The sequence below is a fragment of the Mobula hypostoma genome, chromosome 21 (genome assembly GCF_963921235.1).
Source record: "Mobula hypostoma chromosome 21, sMobHyp1.1, whole genome shotgun sequence".
In the NCBI taxonomy this organism is placed as follows: domain Eukaryota; kingdom Metazoa; phylum Chordata; class Chondrichthyes; order Myliobatiformes; family Myliobatidae; genus Mobula; species Mobula hypostoma.
The window spans coordinates 45,344,331-45,360,873 of record NC_086117.1 but is presented as its reverse complement, the minus strand read 5'-3'; the positions used below and the strand labels follow the sequence as shown (position 1 = coordinate 45,360,873).

General features: G+C 49.6%; 1 protein-coding gene across 1 annotated transcript in view; it reads left to right on the top strand.

Annotated features, from left to right (window-relative positions):
- Positions 1 to 5,990: 5,990 nt before the first annotated feature.
- The window catches only part of ajm1 (apical junction component 1 homolog), a 50,334-nt gene continuing 39,781 nt past the window's right edge, over positions 5,991 to 16,543 (top strand). The window contains exon 1 of the mRNA XM_063073896.1: positions 5,991 to 6,433. The gene's annotated coding sequence lies outside the window, so the exon portion shown is untranslated. The remainder of the gene's footprint in view (positions 6,434 to 16,543) is intronic.

The following is a 16,543-nucleotide window of genomic DNA, read 5'->3' as shown; positions in this document are numbered from 1 at the left end:
ATACGACAGGATCAGATGTGAGCTGAGGGACATTGACTGGGAGCAGCTGCTGTAGGACAAACCTGCGCCTGACATATGGGAGTCATTTAAAGACAAGCTGATCAGAGTTCAAGATCGGACTGTTCCAGTAAGGATAAGGATGGTTATGTATGGGAATCATGGGTGACTCCAGAGGTCCTAAATTTAGTCAGGAAGGAAAAGAAATCATACATAAGGTTCAGAAAGCTAAAATCAGATTGGGCCTTTGTAGAATATAACTTTGCAGGGGAATTGCTCGAGAGATTATTAGGAAAGTCAAAAGGAGCTAAGGCATGTCTTTGGTGAGCAGGATCAAGGTAAATGTCAAGACATTATATACTGACATTAAGAAAAATAGAATAATAAGAGAGGTTAGGTCCACTCAAGGATTAAGGAGGGAATGTGTGCTTAGAGTCAGAGGAAGTGGCTGAGATATTAAATGAGTACTTTGTGGGTCTTCTGAAAACTATTAAGGTCGATAAGTAACCATGGCCAGACAGCACATATCCCAAAATACTGAGAGAAGCAAGTGACACATACTGTTCCTTCTAAGCAGCGCAGCCCTGCAGAAACTGCAATGCCCCCGCGCACATAGCCTTTGTTGCTACGCAGCTGGAATATTACTTTATATCAACCAACACACATCAAAGTTGCTGGTGAATGCAGCAGGCCAGGCAGCATCTCTAGGAAGAGGTACAGTCGACGTTTCAGGCCGAGACTTTGCGTTATTACTTTATATCATGTTTTATTAAAGTGCCGAGTAGTTTTCAGGCTGTGTAAAACAAATTCCTGCTCAGAGCAATGGTTAGTCCACATGGTTGTAACAGAGAGTTAAATCACATAATATCACATCAGTGATATTACTTGTTGGCATTACTAGGGAGAGGATGCTTGGGAAACTGAAAGGTCTGAAGGTAGAGAAGTCACTGAGACCAGATGGACTACTCCCCAGGGTAGTTGAAGAGACTGTGGAGCCATTAGTAATGATCTTTCAAGAACCACTTGATTCTGCAATAGTTCCACAGCACTGGAAAATTGCAAATGTCACTTCAATCATCAAGAAGGGAGGGAGGTAGAAGAAAGGAGATTATAGGTCAGTTAACCTGACCTCAGTGGTTGGGAAGATGGTGGATTTGATTGTTAAAGATAAGATCTCAGGGTACTTGGAGGCACATGATAAAATAGGCCAAAGTCAGCATGGTTTCCTTAAGGGAAATTCTGTTGGAATCCTTTGAGGAAATAAAAGTTGGATAGACAAAGGAGAATCAGTGGGTGTTGTGCGTTTGGATTTTCAGAAGACCTTTAACAAGCTGCTGCACATGAAGCTGCTAACGAGATAAGAGCTCATGGTATTACAGGAAAGATACTAGCATGGATGGAGCATTGACTGATTGGCAGAAGGCAGAGTAGGAATAAAGGGAGCCTCTTCTGGTTGGGTGCCACTGACAATTGGTGTTCTGAAGGGATTGGTGTTGGGACCGCTTCTTTTCATGTTATACGTCAATGATTTGGAGAACGGAATTAATGGCTTTGTGGTCACACTTGTGGACGATACAAAGGTAGGTGGAGGGGCAGTTAGTTTAGAGAACGTAGAGAGGCTACAGAAGACTTGGACAGATTAGGAGAATGGGTGAATAAGTGGCAGATGGAATACAGTGTCAGGAAATGTATGGTCATGCACTTTGATAAAAGGGGTAAAAACATAGATTATTTTCTAAACAGGGAGATAATTCAACAATCCGAGGTGCGATGGGACTTGGGAGTCCGTGTGCAGGATTCCCTGAAGGCTAACTTGCAGGTTGAGTCGATGGTGAGGAAGACAAATGTGATGCTTGCATTCATTTTGAGAGGACTAGAGCATAAAAACGAAGATGTAATGCTGAGGCTTTTTAAGCAGTTGTGAGCAGTTTTGGGCCCCTTCCTTAAGAAAGGATATGCTGCATTGGAGAGGATTCATAGGAAGTTCACGTAAATGATTCTGGGATTTTACTTACTGGAATTTAGAAGAATGAGAGGGGATATCATTGAAACCTATCAAATGTAAGCCTTAGATAAGGTGGATGTGGAGAGGATTTTTCCTATAATAGGGGAGTCTAGGACCAGAGGGCACAGCTTCAGAATCAAGGGACATCTGTTTACAACAGAGATGAGGAGGAATTTCTTTAGCAAAAGGGTGGTGAATCTATGGAATTCAATGCCACAGGTGGCCATAGAGGCCAAGTCATTAGGTGTATTTAAAGCAGAGGTTGATAGGTTCTTGATTAGTCAGGGTGTGAAAGGTTGCGGAGAGAAGGTAAGAGAATGGGGTTGAGAGGGAAATGGATCAGCCATGTTCGAGCAGGCTCGAGGGGCTGAAGGGCCTAATTTTCCTCCTATGTCTTATGATATGGAAGCTAATGGAGAGAATATTGAGGGAGGGGATTTATTTAGTTTTGGAAGTGCACAACCTGCATTGGGACAGCCAGCATGGTTTTATTTATGGAAAGTCATGCCTTACAAACTTTATCAAGAGTTTTGAGGCGGTGCATACCTCTTGATGAGGGTAAGGTAGTGGATGTTACCTACATGGACTTGAGTAAGGCATTTGATAAGGTCTACCTCATGGCAGGCTGGTTCAGAAGATAAAGGTGGATGGGATCCAGAGTGAATTGCAAGTTTGGATCCATAACTGGCTTGCCCACAGAAGACTGAGAGTAGGAGTAGAAGGCTGTTATACTGGCTGGATGTCCGTGACCAGTGGTGCTCCACAACGAATAGCACTGGGACTCCTTTTGTTTGTCATGTACATCAATGAACTGAATGAGTTTGTGGGTGGCGCCAAGATTGGTGGAGTTGTGGGCTGTGTAAAGATCTATCAAAGAACACAGTGGGACATACAGTGACTATAAAAAGTATTCATCCCCCTTTGGAAGTTTCCACTTTTTATTGTTTTACAACATCGAATCACAGTGGATTTAATTTGGTTTTTTTGACACTGATCAACAGAAAAAGACTTGTGTCAAAGTGAAAACAAATCTCTCCAAAGTGATCTAAATTAATTACAAATATAAAAGACGAAATTATTAATTGCATAAGTATTCAGTCCCCTTTAATATGACGCACCAAGTCATCAACGGTGTTAGAAATCACATAATTAGTTAAATAGAAATCTGTTTTTGGAGACCTGTGTGTTGTCAAGGTGTTGCAATTGATTGTAGTAAAAATACACCTGTATCTGGAAGGTCCAACTGCTGGTGAGTCAGTATCCTGGCAAAAGCTACACCATGAAGACAAAAGAAAACTCCAAGCAACTCCATGAAAAGGTTATTGAAAAGCACAAGTAAAGAGATGGATACAAGAAAATTTCCAAAGGTCACTTAATATCCCTTGGAGTACAGTTAAGTCAATCATCCAGAAATAGAAAGAATATGGACTAGTGATGGAGGCCACCAAGACCTGTGACAACTCTGGAGGAGTTACAAGCTTCAGGGGCTGAGATGGGAGAGACTGCGTATACAACAACTGTTGCCCGGGTGCTTCACCAGTCACAGCTTTATGGGAGAGTGGCAAAGAGAAAGCCACTGTTGAAAAAAACTCACAAAATCTTGGCTAGAGTTTGCCAGAAGTCATGTGGGGAACTCTGAAGCCAGCTGAAAGAAGGTTCTACAGTTTGATGAAACAAAAATTGAGCTTTTTGGCCATCAGATTAAACACTGTGTTTGGTGAAAGCCAAACACCACACATCTTTGAAAACACACCATACCTACCACGAAGCATGGTGGTGCCTGCATCATGCTGTGGGGATGCTTCACTGCAGCAGGCTGGAAGGTAGGGGGTAAAATGAATGCAGCAAAATACAAGGAAAACCTGATGCAGTCTGCAAGAGAACTGCGACTTGGGAGAGGATTTGTTTTCCAGCAAGACAATGACCCCAAGAATAAAGTCAAAGCTACACAGGAATGGCTTAAAAACAACAAAGTTGATATCCTGGAGTGGCCATGTCAGAGTCCAGACCTCAATCCAATTGAAAGTTTGTGGCTGGATTTGAAAAGGGCTGATCACTCACAATCCCCATGCAATATGACAGAACTTGAACAGTCTTGTAAAGAAGAATGGGGGAAAATTGCAGTGTCCAGATGTACAAAGCTGATAGAGACCTATCCACACGGACTCAGGACTGTAATTGCTGCCAAAGGTGCATCGACTAAATACTGACTTGAAGAGAGTGAATAGTTATGCAATCAATTATTTTGTGTCTTATATTTGTAATTAATTTAGATCACTTTGTAGAGATCTGTTTTCACTTTGACATGAGTCTTTTTCTGTTGATTGGTGTCAAAAAAAAAGCCATGTTAAATCCACTGTGATTCAATGTTGTAAAACAATGAAACATGAAAACTTCCGGGGGTGAATACTTTCTATAGGCTCTGTAGATCAGTTACAGACATGGGCAGAGAAGTGACAGATAGAGTTTAGTCTGGGCAAAGTGGGAGGTGCTATGCTCTGGGAGGTCAAATGGAAGGAGAGAGTATACGGATAATGGGGGGCCCCTTGGTAACACTGAGGTATAGAGGGATCTTAGGATCCAGGTCTATAGCATGCTGAACGTGACTGTGCAAATGGATCAGCTGGCAAAGAAGGCATATGGAATGCCAGTCTTCATTGGTAGGGGTTCAGATGTAAGAGTATGGAAGTCATGTTGCAGCTATATAGAGCTTTAGTTGGGCTGGACTTAGAGTCTTACGTGCAATTCTGTTCACCTCATTTTGGGAGGGGTGTGGAGAAGGTGTAGAAAAGGTTTACCAGGATACTGCCTGGATTAAAGGGTATGAGCTAGAAGGAAAGGTATGAAAAACATGGATTATTCTCCCCAGAGTGTCGGAGGGTAAGGAATAGGGGCTTTTAAAATTATGAAGTTATTAGGGTAGACATTCAGAATCTTTTCCCCAGAGTAGAAATGACAAATATCAGAGGACATGCTTTTAAATTTGGGCGTTTAAAGGAAATGTGGGGTGCAATTTTTTTTACACATTGAGTTGTAGGTTCCCAGAATATGTTTTCAGGGGTAAGAGTAGAATCCAACAGTCTGAAGGAGTTTCAGAGGCTTTTAGATATGAAGGGTATGGGGGATATGGATGATACTCGGGGGGGGGGGGGGGCGGAGCACTTTGTATAAATTGGCATCAAGATCAGCACAACATGGTGTGTCCAGTGGCCTCTCCGTTGTCTTTGTTCCATGTTATGTAGAGGAGGAGCCTGGCCAAGAATATTATTTTTCAGTTTATCTATGCCTACAGGCTTTTCTGTGTTAATCCAGTGCAAGAGATTTATTATGGGGTAAACTGTTTGGCTTCATTTACAGGTAAATGCAGCCCTGAGATTCTTTACTGCAAATAAAGAGTCATTCACTTCCCTCCCCAACCTGTCCTCTCTTCCCTTTCCCCCACCTTCCTTGCATCCCTTCTCTCTCCCACCACTCTCCTCTCCATCCCCTTCTCTCTTTCCTCCTTCCCATCCCCTTCTCTCTTCCCTCCTTGTTGTCCTCTTCTCTCCTCACCCTTTCCCGTCTCCTTCTCCCTTCCCCCACCCTACTCTTCATCCCCTTCACTCTCCGCCTGTCCTCTTCTCTCACCCCATCCTGTCCCCTTCACTCTCTCTCCCCAACCCTCCTCCCCATCCTCTTCTCTCTCTTCCACCCTCCTCCCCATCGCTCTCTCTTCTGTCCCTTTCTCTCTGTCTCTCTCTCTCTCTGCCTCTCTCCATCTCTCTCTGTCTCTCTCTCTCTTTTTCCCTCTCTGTCTGTCTCTCTCTCCCCTCTTCCCTCTCTGTCTGTCTGGCTGTCTGTCTCTCTCCCCTCTCTCTCTTTTTCCCTCTCGCTCTGTCTCTCTCTCTACCCCCTCTCTCTTTCTGTCTCTCTCTCTACTCCCCTCTCTGTCTGTCTCTCTCTCTACTCCCCTCTCTGTCTGTCTCTCTCTCTACCCCCCCCTCTCTGCCTCTCTGTCTCTCTCTCTACCCCCCCTCTCTCTGTCTGTCTCTCTCTGCATCTGTCTCTCTGTCCTCTCTCTCTCTGTCTGTCTCTCTCCCTCTCTGTCAGTCTGTCTGTCTGTCTCTATGTCTCTCCCCCCCTCTCTCTCTATCTCTCTCTCCATCTCTGTCTCTCTCTCCATCTCTCTCTCTCTCTCTCTCTACCCCGACACTTCTCCCGGTCTCTCCCCCCACCCCCTCCCCGCTCGGTATAGCCGGCAGGGGCAGTGTGGTTCGGATTGCGGGCTCGGCTGCCGTCTGCTCCCCAGGATCTGGCAGTGGTTGCGCCCGGCTGTCGAAGCCGAGAGGGAGGGAGGTGGGGAGCGGCTGTGGAGGAGGCGGGGGCGGCGGATCGGGAGCTGGTGGCAGAGCGGCAGCGCGGACGGAGAGCGGGGAATGACGGCGGTGGCAGGTGAGACGGTCGGCGGCTCGCTGCAGCATCCGCGGGGCGGGGGATCGGGCACCGTCCTCTCCATCCCTCCTCCTACCCTTCATATTCCCCACATCCCTCCCTCCGTCATCTTCTAACGGCCCCTCCGTCCCATCCTCCCTCCACCTCTCTCCCCTCCGTCGGGGGAGCTGAGGCCTGGGGCAGATCAGCTCTGGTGACGCCGAACAGGCGAGAGGGGCCGATTGGCCTGCTCCGGTCTAATGCTGTTATGTAACCGCTCTCCCTCCATCCCCTCATTCCAGCCTTTTCCCCTCCTCACCTCCTGCAACCCCCCCCCCGTGCATCTCTCTGCATCCTACCCGCTCCGTTCCCTCATCCCTCCGACCTTCCCATCCTCTCTTTTCCTCCTTCACCCCTTCATCTCTCCCCACATTCCATTCTTCTCCCCTCCCCGACTTCTCCGTCTCCCCTCTCCTCTCACCTCTCTCCTCTCTCCACCTCCCTCTCCCCTCTCCCTCCCCACTCCCGCCTCCCTCTCCCCTCTCCCCTCTTCTCTCTCCTGTCTCCATCTCCCCTTCCCCCTCCCCTCCCCGCTATCCCCTCTCCCTCCTTCCAGTCGCCCTCCCCTCCTCCCTCCCACATCCCCCACCTCCCCCCCACATCCCCCACCTTCCCCTCAATCCACTCACCCCCCACCTCCCCTCTCAATCCACCCACTCCCACCCCCCTCAATCCACTCACCCACCCCCTCAATCCACTCACCCCTCCCCCTCAATCCACTCACCCACCCCAATCCACTCACCCCCACCCCCCACAATCCACTTACTCCCCACCTCCCCCTCAATCCACTCACCCCCCCACCTCCCCTCTCAATCCACCCACTCCCACCCTCCTCAATCCACCCACTCCCACCCTCCTCAATCCACTCACCCACCCCAATCCACTCACCCCCACCCCCCACAATCCACTCACTCCCCACCTCCCCCTCAATCCACCCACTCCCACCCCCACTCAATCCACTCACCCCACCCCCCTCTCAATCCACCCACCCCCCTCAATCCACTCACCAACCCCCCAATCCACTCACCCCCCACCTCCCCCCTCAATCCACCCACCCCCACCCCACCCCCAATGCACTCACCCCCACCCCCTCAATCCACTCACCTCCCCTCTCAATCCACCCAACCCCCTTCAGTCCACCCACCCCACCTCCCCCTCCCCTCTCAATCCACTCACCCCACCCCTCCAATCCATTCACCCCACCCCCCTCAATCCACTCCCCCACCCCTTCTCAATCCACTCACCCCCCACCTCCCCCTCAATGCACTCACCCCCTCCCCTCTCAATCCACTCCCCCTCCCCCTCTCAATACATTCACCCAGCCCCTCTCAATCCACTCACCCCCACCTCCCCTCTCAATCCACTCACCCCTCTCTCTCCGTGCACCCACATCTCTCTCCTCCCAGCACCCATTCACTCCTCCATCTCTCCTTCCTCCCTCCGTCCATTCACCCCTCCATCCAATCACACCCTCCATCTCTCCACTCCCTCCTTACATTCACCCCTCTATATCTCCCCTCACACAGTCCATTTACCCATCCATCTCTCCCTCAGACCATTCCCCCACCCCATCTGTCCTCTCCCTCCATCCATTTACCCCTCCATATCTCCCCAATGCTCTTCACCCTTCCATCCCTCCCCTCCGTTCAATCACACCATCCATTTCTCCCCTCCTTCCTTCCATTCAAAGCTCCATCTCTCCCCTCCCTCTATCCATGTACCCCTCCATCTCTTGTCTCTGTCCATTCATCCCTCCTTCACTCACCTTCTTTCATTCAGCCCTCAATTTCTCCGCTTCCACCCATTCACTCCTTCATCTCTTCTCTCTTTCCTTTCATCCCTCCATCTCTCTCCTTCCTTCTATTCACTCCCACATCTTCCCTTCCTTCCTAAATTCACCCCTCCATATCTCCCCTCCATTCATTAACCCCTCCATTTATTCCCATTGTCCAATCACCCCTCCTTTTCTGTCCATTCATTGCTCCATCTCGCAATTCTTAGCATTCACCCCTCAAACTCCCCTCTATCCATTCACCCCTCAATCTCTCCCCTCCGTCCATTCACCTTCCTCCTCTCCCCACCATCCATTCACCCTCCACCTCTCTCCTGGTCCATTCACCCCTCAATCTCTCCCCTCCGTCCATTCACCCTCCTCCTCTCCACACCATCCATTCACCCTCCACCTCTCTCCTGGTCCATTCACCCTCTATCTCTCCCCTCCGTCCATTCACCCCCATCCACCTCTCCCCTCCGTACATCTCTTCCTCTGTTCATTCACCCACCATCTCTCCCCATCCATTCTCCTGCCATCTCTCCCCTTGTCTATTCACCCACCATCTCTAACCCCTGTCCATTCACCTGCCATCTCTAACCCCTGTCCATTCCCTCCATCCAATCACCCCGTCCTTCTGTCCGTTTACTCCTCCATCTCTCCCCTTCTTCCATTCACCCCTCTATCTCTCCCCGCCCTCCTTACATTTACCTCTCTATATCTCCCCTCCCTCCATCCATGTACTCCTCCATCTCTCGTCTCCATCTATTCCCCTCTCCACTCCCTCCATCCATTCACCCCTCCATCTCTCCCCTCCCTCCTTAAATTCACACCTCCATATCTCCCTTCCATCCTTTAACACTTCCTTCTCCTGTCTCCATCCATTCCCCCTCCATTCTCCACTCGCTCCTTCCATTCACACCTCCATCTCTCCCCTCCTTCCATTCACAACTCCATCTTGCCCCTCCTTCCCAAAACCCCTCCATATCTTTAATCCCTCCATCTATCCCCTCCATTTAATCACCCCCTCCTTCTCTCTCCGCCGTCCGTCCATTCATGCTCCATCTGTCTACACTTTGCATTCCCCCATTCATCTCTCCCCTCTGTCATTTCCTTCATCCACCTATCCTCTCTGTCTACTCACTGTCCATCTTTTCCTTCTCTCCATCTATTCAGCCGTCATCTTCCCCTCTCTCCTTCCATTCACCCATCCATCTGTTCCCTTCCTTCATTCATTCACACCTCCATCTCTCCCCTCCTTCTCCCCATTTTGTAATTACATTTCTCAATCCTCCTTTCAACAATTCTACATCCTCTGTGTCCACCCCTACCCACCCAGTATCCACACCACCAGATATGGACTTCCCCTGTTTAACCCACCTTCCCTCACTCCTTCCCGAAGCTGCCCTCCCCCCTCACTGCCTACAGCTGGTCGGTCTGTCACCATCTCCACCCTTGCCCCTTCTGTCACACCTTCCTCATCCATCTCCCCTTCTCGGGTTCCCTCCATCTGCCCCACTCCTTTCTCCTCCATCCCCCCCACCCCTTCCGTCTCCCCCTTCCCCTCCGGCTGCCCCTTTTCTCCCTGCACTCATCTTGGCATGTGTAGAGTATTGTGTTAGGCAACTGCCTCGAGTCTCATAGGTGACGGACAGACCTTGAGGAGTTACCAGTCACACGATTCCGAACCTCTGACGTGCTCTTGTAGCCATATTGTGTATCTGGCTCCTCCGGTTTGGTTTCCAGCCAGTGACACCCCCAGCACATCGATAGAGCGGCACTGGACTCTGCGGGGATAATGTCAGGGGACGATAACTGATATCCAGCTCGTTGGATATCCTCATTGCCTGGTACTTGTGGTGTGTGATTGTCTTTGGAATTCACTCCTCTTGGGCAGACACTGAAACCTGGTGAACTCTGTCCTGAATGGTTGCTCCCAAATCTTGGCACTCTGACTCCTCAGACAACAAATCCACATACGGGGATAAACCTGGTGAACTTTTGCTGCACTCCCTCGCAATTATATCCTTTCTCCGTCAGCCAGGCCAGACCTGTGCATGATATCCCATTGTAGTCTCAACAGGGCCCTATGTATTTGGGGCAAGATGATTCCTGTATTGCAACCCTCGCAAAGTAAATGCCAATGTGTCATTCGCCTTTCAAACTGGTTACTGAGTGCTGATAAAGGGTCTCGGACTGAAACATCGATTGTTTATTCCCCTCCGTATTTGCTGCCTGACCTGCTGAGTTCCTCCAGCTCTTAATGAATATTGCTCAGGTTTTCCAGCATCTGCAGAATCTCCTGTGTCTCCCTCTGGCTGCAGATTCTGCGCCTTTTACAAATTGGTGTTCAAAGACTTCTGGGTCCCTCTGAACGTTAACATCTTTCAGTCTGTCATAACGTGCACGGTTCTAGCCACTACATTATGGGAGAGAGCTGATTGCAATGGAGAGGAAGCTGAGGAACTTTATCAGGATTAGAAAGTTAGTGCCATGTGGAAAATTGGATGTGGGACAGGAGGCCACAACTGGTACGTACAGTGCCTATAAAAAGTATTCATGCCCCCCCCCCAGAAGTTTTCATGTTTTATTATTTTAGAACATTGAATTAAAGTGGATTAAATTTGGCTTTTTTGACACTGATCAACAGAAAAAGACTCTTTCATGTCAAAGTGAAAACAGATCTCTACAAAGTGAGCTAAATGAATTACAAATATAAAACACAAAATAATTGATTGCATAAGTTTTCAGCCCCTTCAAGTCTGTATTTAGCCGATGCACCTCTGTCAGCAATTACAGCCTTGAGTCTGTGTGGATAGATCTTTATCAGCTTTGTAATTCTGGACACTGCAATGTTTCCCCGTTCTTCTTTACAAAACTGCTCAAGCTATGTCAAATTTCACAGGGATCATGAGTGAACAGCCCTTTTCAAATCCAGCCACAAATGCTCAATTGGATTGAGGTCTGGACTCTGACTTGGCCACTCCAGGACATTAACTTTTGTTGATTTTAAGCCATTCCTGTGTAGCTTTGGCTTTATGCTTGGGGTCATTGTCTTGCTAGAAACCAAAACTTCTCCCAAGTCACAGTTCTCTTGCAGACGCAACAGGATTTCCCTGTATTTTGCTGCATTCATTTTACCCTCTACCTTCACAGGCCTTCCAGGGCCTGCTGCAGTGAAGCATCCCCACAGCATGATGCAGCCACCACCATGCTTCACGGTAGGGATGGTGTGTTTTTGATGATTTGTGGTGTTTGGCTTACACCAAAATAGCGTTTCGTCTGATGGCCAAAAAGCTCAATCTGGGTTTCATCAGAACATAGAACCTACTTCCAGCTGACTTCAGAGTCTCCCGCACGCTTCTGACAAACTCTAGCCGCGATTTGATGTGAGTTTTTTCAACAGTGGCCACCCTCCCATAAAGCTGTGACTGGTGAAGCACCCGGGCAACAGTTGTCTCTCCCATCTCAGTCACTGAAGCTTGTAGCTCCTCCAGAGTTGTCATAGATCTCTTGGTGGCCTCCCTCACTAGTCCCCTTCTTGCATGGTCCCTCAGTTTTTGAGGACAGCCTGATCTAGGGAGATTTACAGCTATGTCATATTCTTGTCAATTCCTTATGATTGACTCAACTGTAGTCCAAGGGATATTCAGTGACTTGGAAATTTTCTTGTATCCTTCTCCTGACTTGTGCTTTTCAATATCCTTTTCATGGAGTTGCTTGGAGTGTTCTTTTGTCTTTATGGTGTAGTTTACAACTGGACCTTCCAGATACAGGTGTGTGTTCACTACAATCAATCGAAACACCTTGACTGCACAGGGGTCTCCAAAACCAGATCTCCATTTAACTAATTATGTGACTTCTGAGACCAGTTGGCCACACCAGTGATGATTTGGTGTGTCATATTAAGTGGGGGGAGGGGGTGAATATTTATGCAATCAATAATTTTGTGTTTTATATTTGTAATTAATTTAGATCACTTTGTAGAGATCTGTTTTCACTTTGACACAAGAGTCTTTTTTTCCCTTTGATCAGTGTCAAAATGGCCAAATTAAATCCACTGTGATTCAATGTTGTAAAACATGAATACTTCCGGGGGAGGGGAGGGGAGGGGGGGTGAATACTTTTTATAGGCTCTGTATAAGGTGATGGGGAGCCTGGATAGAGTAACTAGTCATTTTGGCAGAGATGACAAAAACCAGGAGGGTGTGGTTCAGAGAGGAGATAGGGATTTTAATTTCCACCCGCTGTAGCGGACAGGATGGCTCTACAATAGGTAGGCAATTCTGCCCAACACATCACTGGTACCACCTACCTGCCATCAAGGACACAAAAAAGAAAGGTGCTGGAAAAGGGCCAATAACATCAATGAAGGATCCCACCCACCCTGCTCATGGACTGTTTGTCCCTCTCCAACCGGGAAGGTAACATCCACGCCAGGACCACCAGACTCAAAAACAGTTACTTTCCCCAAGCAGTAAGACTGATCAACACCTCCACTCACTGACCCACCACTACTTTATTACTTCCTGTTTGAGACACCCCGAGCCTTGTGTTGTAGGCCCATTACGCCACTCAGGTTTAGGGCAGCAGTGAAGGTCCTTCACCGCTGGCTTCCTTCATCATGAGAACATAAGACATAGGAGCAGAATTCGGCCATTCGGCCCATCGAGTCTGCTCCGCCACTCCATCATGGCTGGTCCAAGATCCCACTCAATCACGTCTGTAGCTTCTTCGCAGCCTTCACTACTGTCAGTCATGTGAGTCCCGGGTGAGGCTCAGGAATACCACCACACTCAGATGTAGACAGATTCTTTATTGCTGTTTCTGTAACGATTTTGGTTTACCAGTCAGGGTTATTAGCCCTGAGCTGAACCCCCGAACCTGGAGGACAGGTGGACCACTCTTCGTCTGACCTCTACCCTTTGACCTGTTTGGCATGGGTGACCCTACTGAGAGCCAAAGCATAAAGCCTTGACTCCAGCCAACATAGCTCTCCGGTCATTGAGGTATATGCAAGCCTCCAAACTCTACAACAAGGTTGTGATCCTCTGGGAGGGCTCCTGTGCCTAGCGTCACTTTGTGGACATACAATCAATCCATGTATAAAAGCTACCTTATGTATTCATATTTATTTATTGTGTTTTTTTGTTATTGTGTCATCTTAGTATTGTTTGTGCTGTACCAAATCTGGGGTAACAATTATCTTGTTCATCCTTTCCACTTGTGTACTGGAAATGGCATTAAACAATCTTGAATCTTGGGGATGGTAGGGGTCTCAGTGTTGGAGAGAGAGATAGCATGGTTAAACAGTACTGGGAAGTGTAGCTGAAGGGCCACAGACCTTGTGCTGAAGGATGAGAATAAGCTGGGAAACTCTTTCCTAACAAATGAATCAGAATTGGATCTATTGTCACTGACATATGTTGTGAAATTGGTTGGTTTATGGCAACAGTACAGCAGAAGATATAAAAAATTACCATAAGTAAATAAACAGATAGTACAGTGGACAAATAATGAGGTAATGTTCATCAATCATTCAGTAATCTGGCGGCAGAGCCGACGTCTTCAGACTCCTGTATCCCAACCTTGAATGTAGAAGCACAAGCCAGGGCATGTGCCAGTTGATGAGGGTCTTTGATGATGGGTGCCAGCACCTCGAGGCACCACCTCTTGACGATATACCCGAGGGGTTGACCCGTGACCCGTGATGGAGCGGGTCGAATCCAAACGCTCTGCAGCCTCTTGCGATCCTGTGCAGTGGCCCTTCCATACCAGACAGTGACGAACCAGTCAGAATGGTCTCCACGGAATCTGCGAGGCTTTGGTGGCTTCCTTCATTACACACTGACACCTCACCGTACACACGGACACCTCACCGTACACACTGACGCCTCACCGTACACACTGACACCCCACCGTACACACTGACACCTCACCGTACACACGGACACCTCACCGTACACACTGACACCTCACCGTACACACGGACACCTCACCGTACACACTGACAGCTCACCGTACACACGGACACCTCACCGTACACACGGACACGCCTCACCGTACACACTGACACCTCACCGTACACACGGACACCTCACCGTACACACTGACACCTCACCGTACACACGGACAGCTCACCGTACACACGGACAGCTCACCGTACACACGGACACCTCACCGTACACACTGACACCTCACCGTACACACTGACGCCTCACCGTACACACGGACACCTCACCGTACACACTGACACCTCACCGTACACACAGACACCTCACCGTACACACTGACACCCCACCGTACACACTGACGCCTCACCGTACACACGGACACCTCACCGTACACACTGACACCCCACCGTACACACTGACACCTCACCGTACACACTGACACCCCACCGTACACACTGACACCTCACCGTGCACACTGACACCCCACCGTACACACTGACACCTCAACGTGCACACGGACACCTCACCGTACACACTGACTTCTCACCGTACACACTGACACCTCACCGTACACACTGACGCCTCACCGTGCACACGGACACCTCACCGTACACACTGACGGATCACTGTACACACGGACAACTCACCGTACACACTGACACCTCACCGTACACACGGACACCTCACCGTACACACTGACGCCTCACCGTACACACTGACGCCTCACCGTGCACACTGACGCCTCAACGTACACACTGACGCCTCACCGTACACACTGACGGCTCACCGTACACACTGACGCCTCACCGTGCACACTGACACCTCAACGTACACACTGACACCTCACCGTACACACTGACACCTCACCGTACACACGGACACCTCACCGTACACACGGACACCTCAACGTACACACTGACAGCTCACCGTACACACGGACACCTCACCGTACACACGGACACGCCTCACCGTGCACACTGACACCTCACCGTACACACTGACACCTCACCGTACACACGGACACCTCACCGTACACACTGACGCCTCACCGTACACACGGACACCTCACCGTACACACTGACACCCCACCGTACACACTGACACCTCACCGTACACACTGACACCCCACCGTACACACTGACACCTCACCGTGCACACTGACACCCCACCGTACACACTGACACCTCAACGTGCACACGGACACCTCACCATGCACACTGACACCTCACCGTGCACACTGACTTCTCACCGTACACACTGACACCTCACCGTACACACTGACGCCTCACCGTGCACACGGACACCTCACCGTACACACTGACGGATCACTGTACACACGGACACCTCACCGTACACACTGACACCTCACCGTACACACGGACACCTCACCGTACACACTGACGCCTCACCGTACACACTGACGCCTCACCGTGCACACTGACACCTCAACGTACACACTGACACCTCACCGTACACACTGACAGCTCACCGTACACACTGACGCCTCACCGTGCACACTGACGCCTCACCATGCACACTGACACCTCAACGTACACACTGACACCTCACCGTACACACGGACACCTCACCGTACACACTGACGCCTCACCGTGCACACTGACACCTCAACGTACACACTGACACCTCACCGTACACACTGACACCTCACTGTACACACTGACGCCTCACCGTACACACGGACACCTCACCGTACACACTGACAGCTCACCGTACACACGGACACCTCACCGTACACACTGACGCCTCACCGTACACACTGACACCCCACCGTACACACTGACACCTCACCGTACACACTGACACCTCACCGTACACACTGACGGATCACTGTACACACGGACACCTCACCGTACACACTGACACCTCACCGTAGACACTGACACCTCACCGTACACACTGACGCCTCACCGTGCACACGGACACCTCACCGTGCACACTGACGGATCACTGTACACACGGACACCTCACCGTACACACGGACACCTCACTGTACACACTGACGCCTCACCGTACACACTGACACCCCACCGTACACACTGACACCTCACCGTGCTCACTGACACCCCACCGTACACACTGACGCCTCACCGTACACACGGACACCTCACCATGCACACTGACACCTCACCGTGCACACTGACTTCTCACCGTGCACACGGACAGCTCACCGTACACACGGACAGCTCACCGTACACACGGACACCTCACTGTACACACTGACGCCTCACCGTACACACTGACACCTCAACGTACACACTGACACCTCACCGTACACACTGACGTCTCACCGTACACACGGACACCTCACCGTGCACACTGACACCT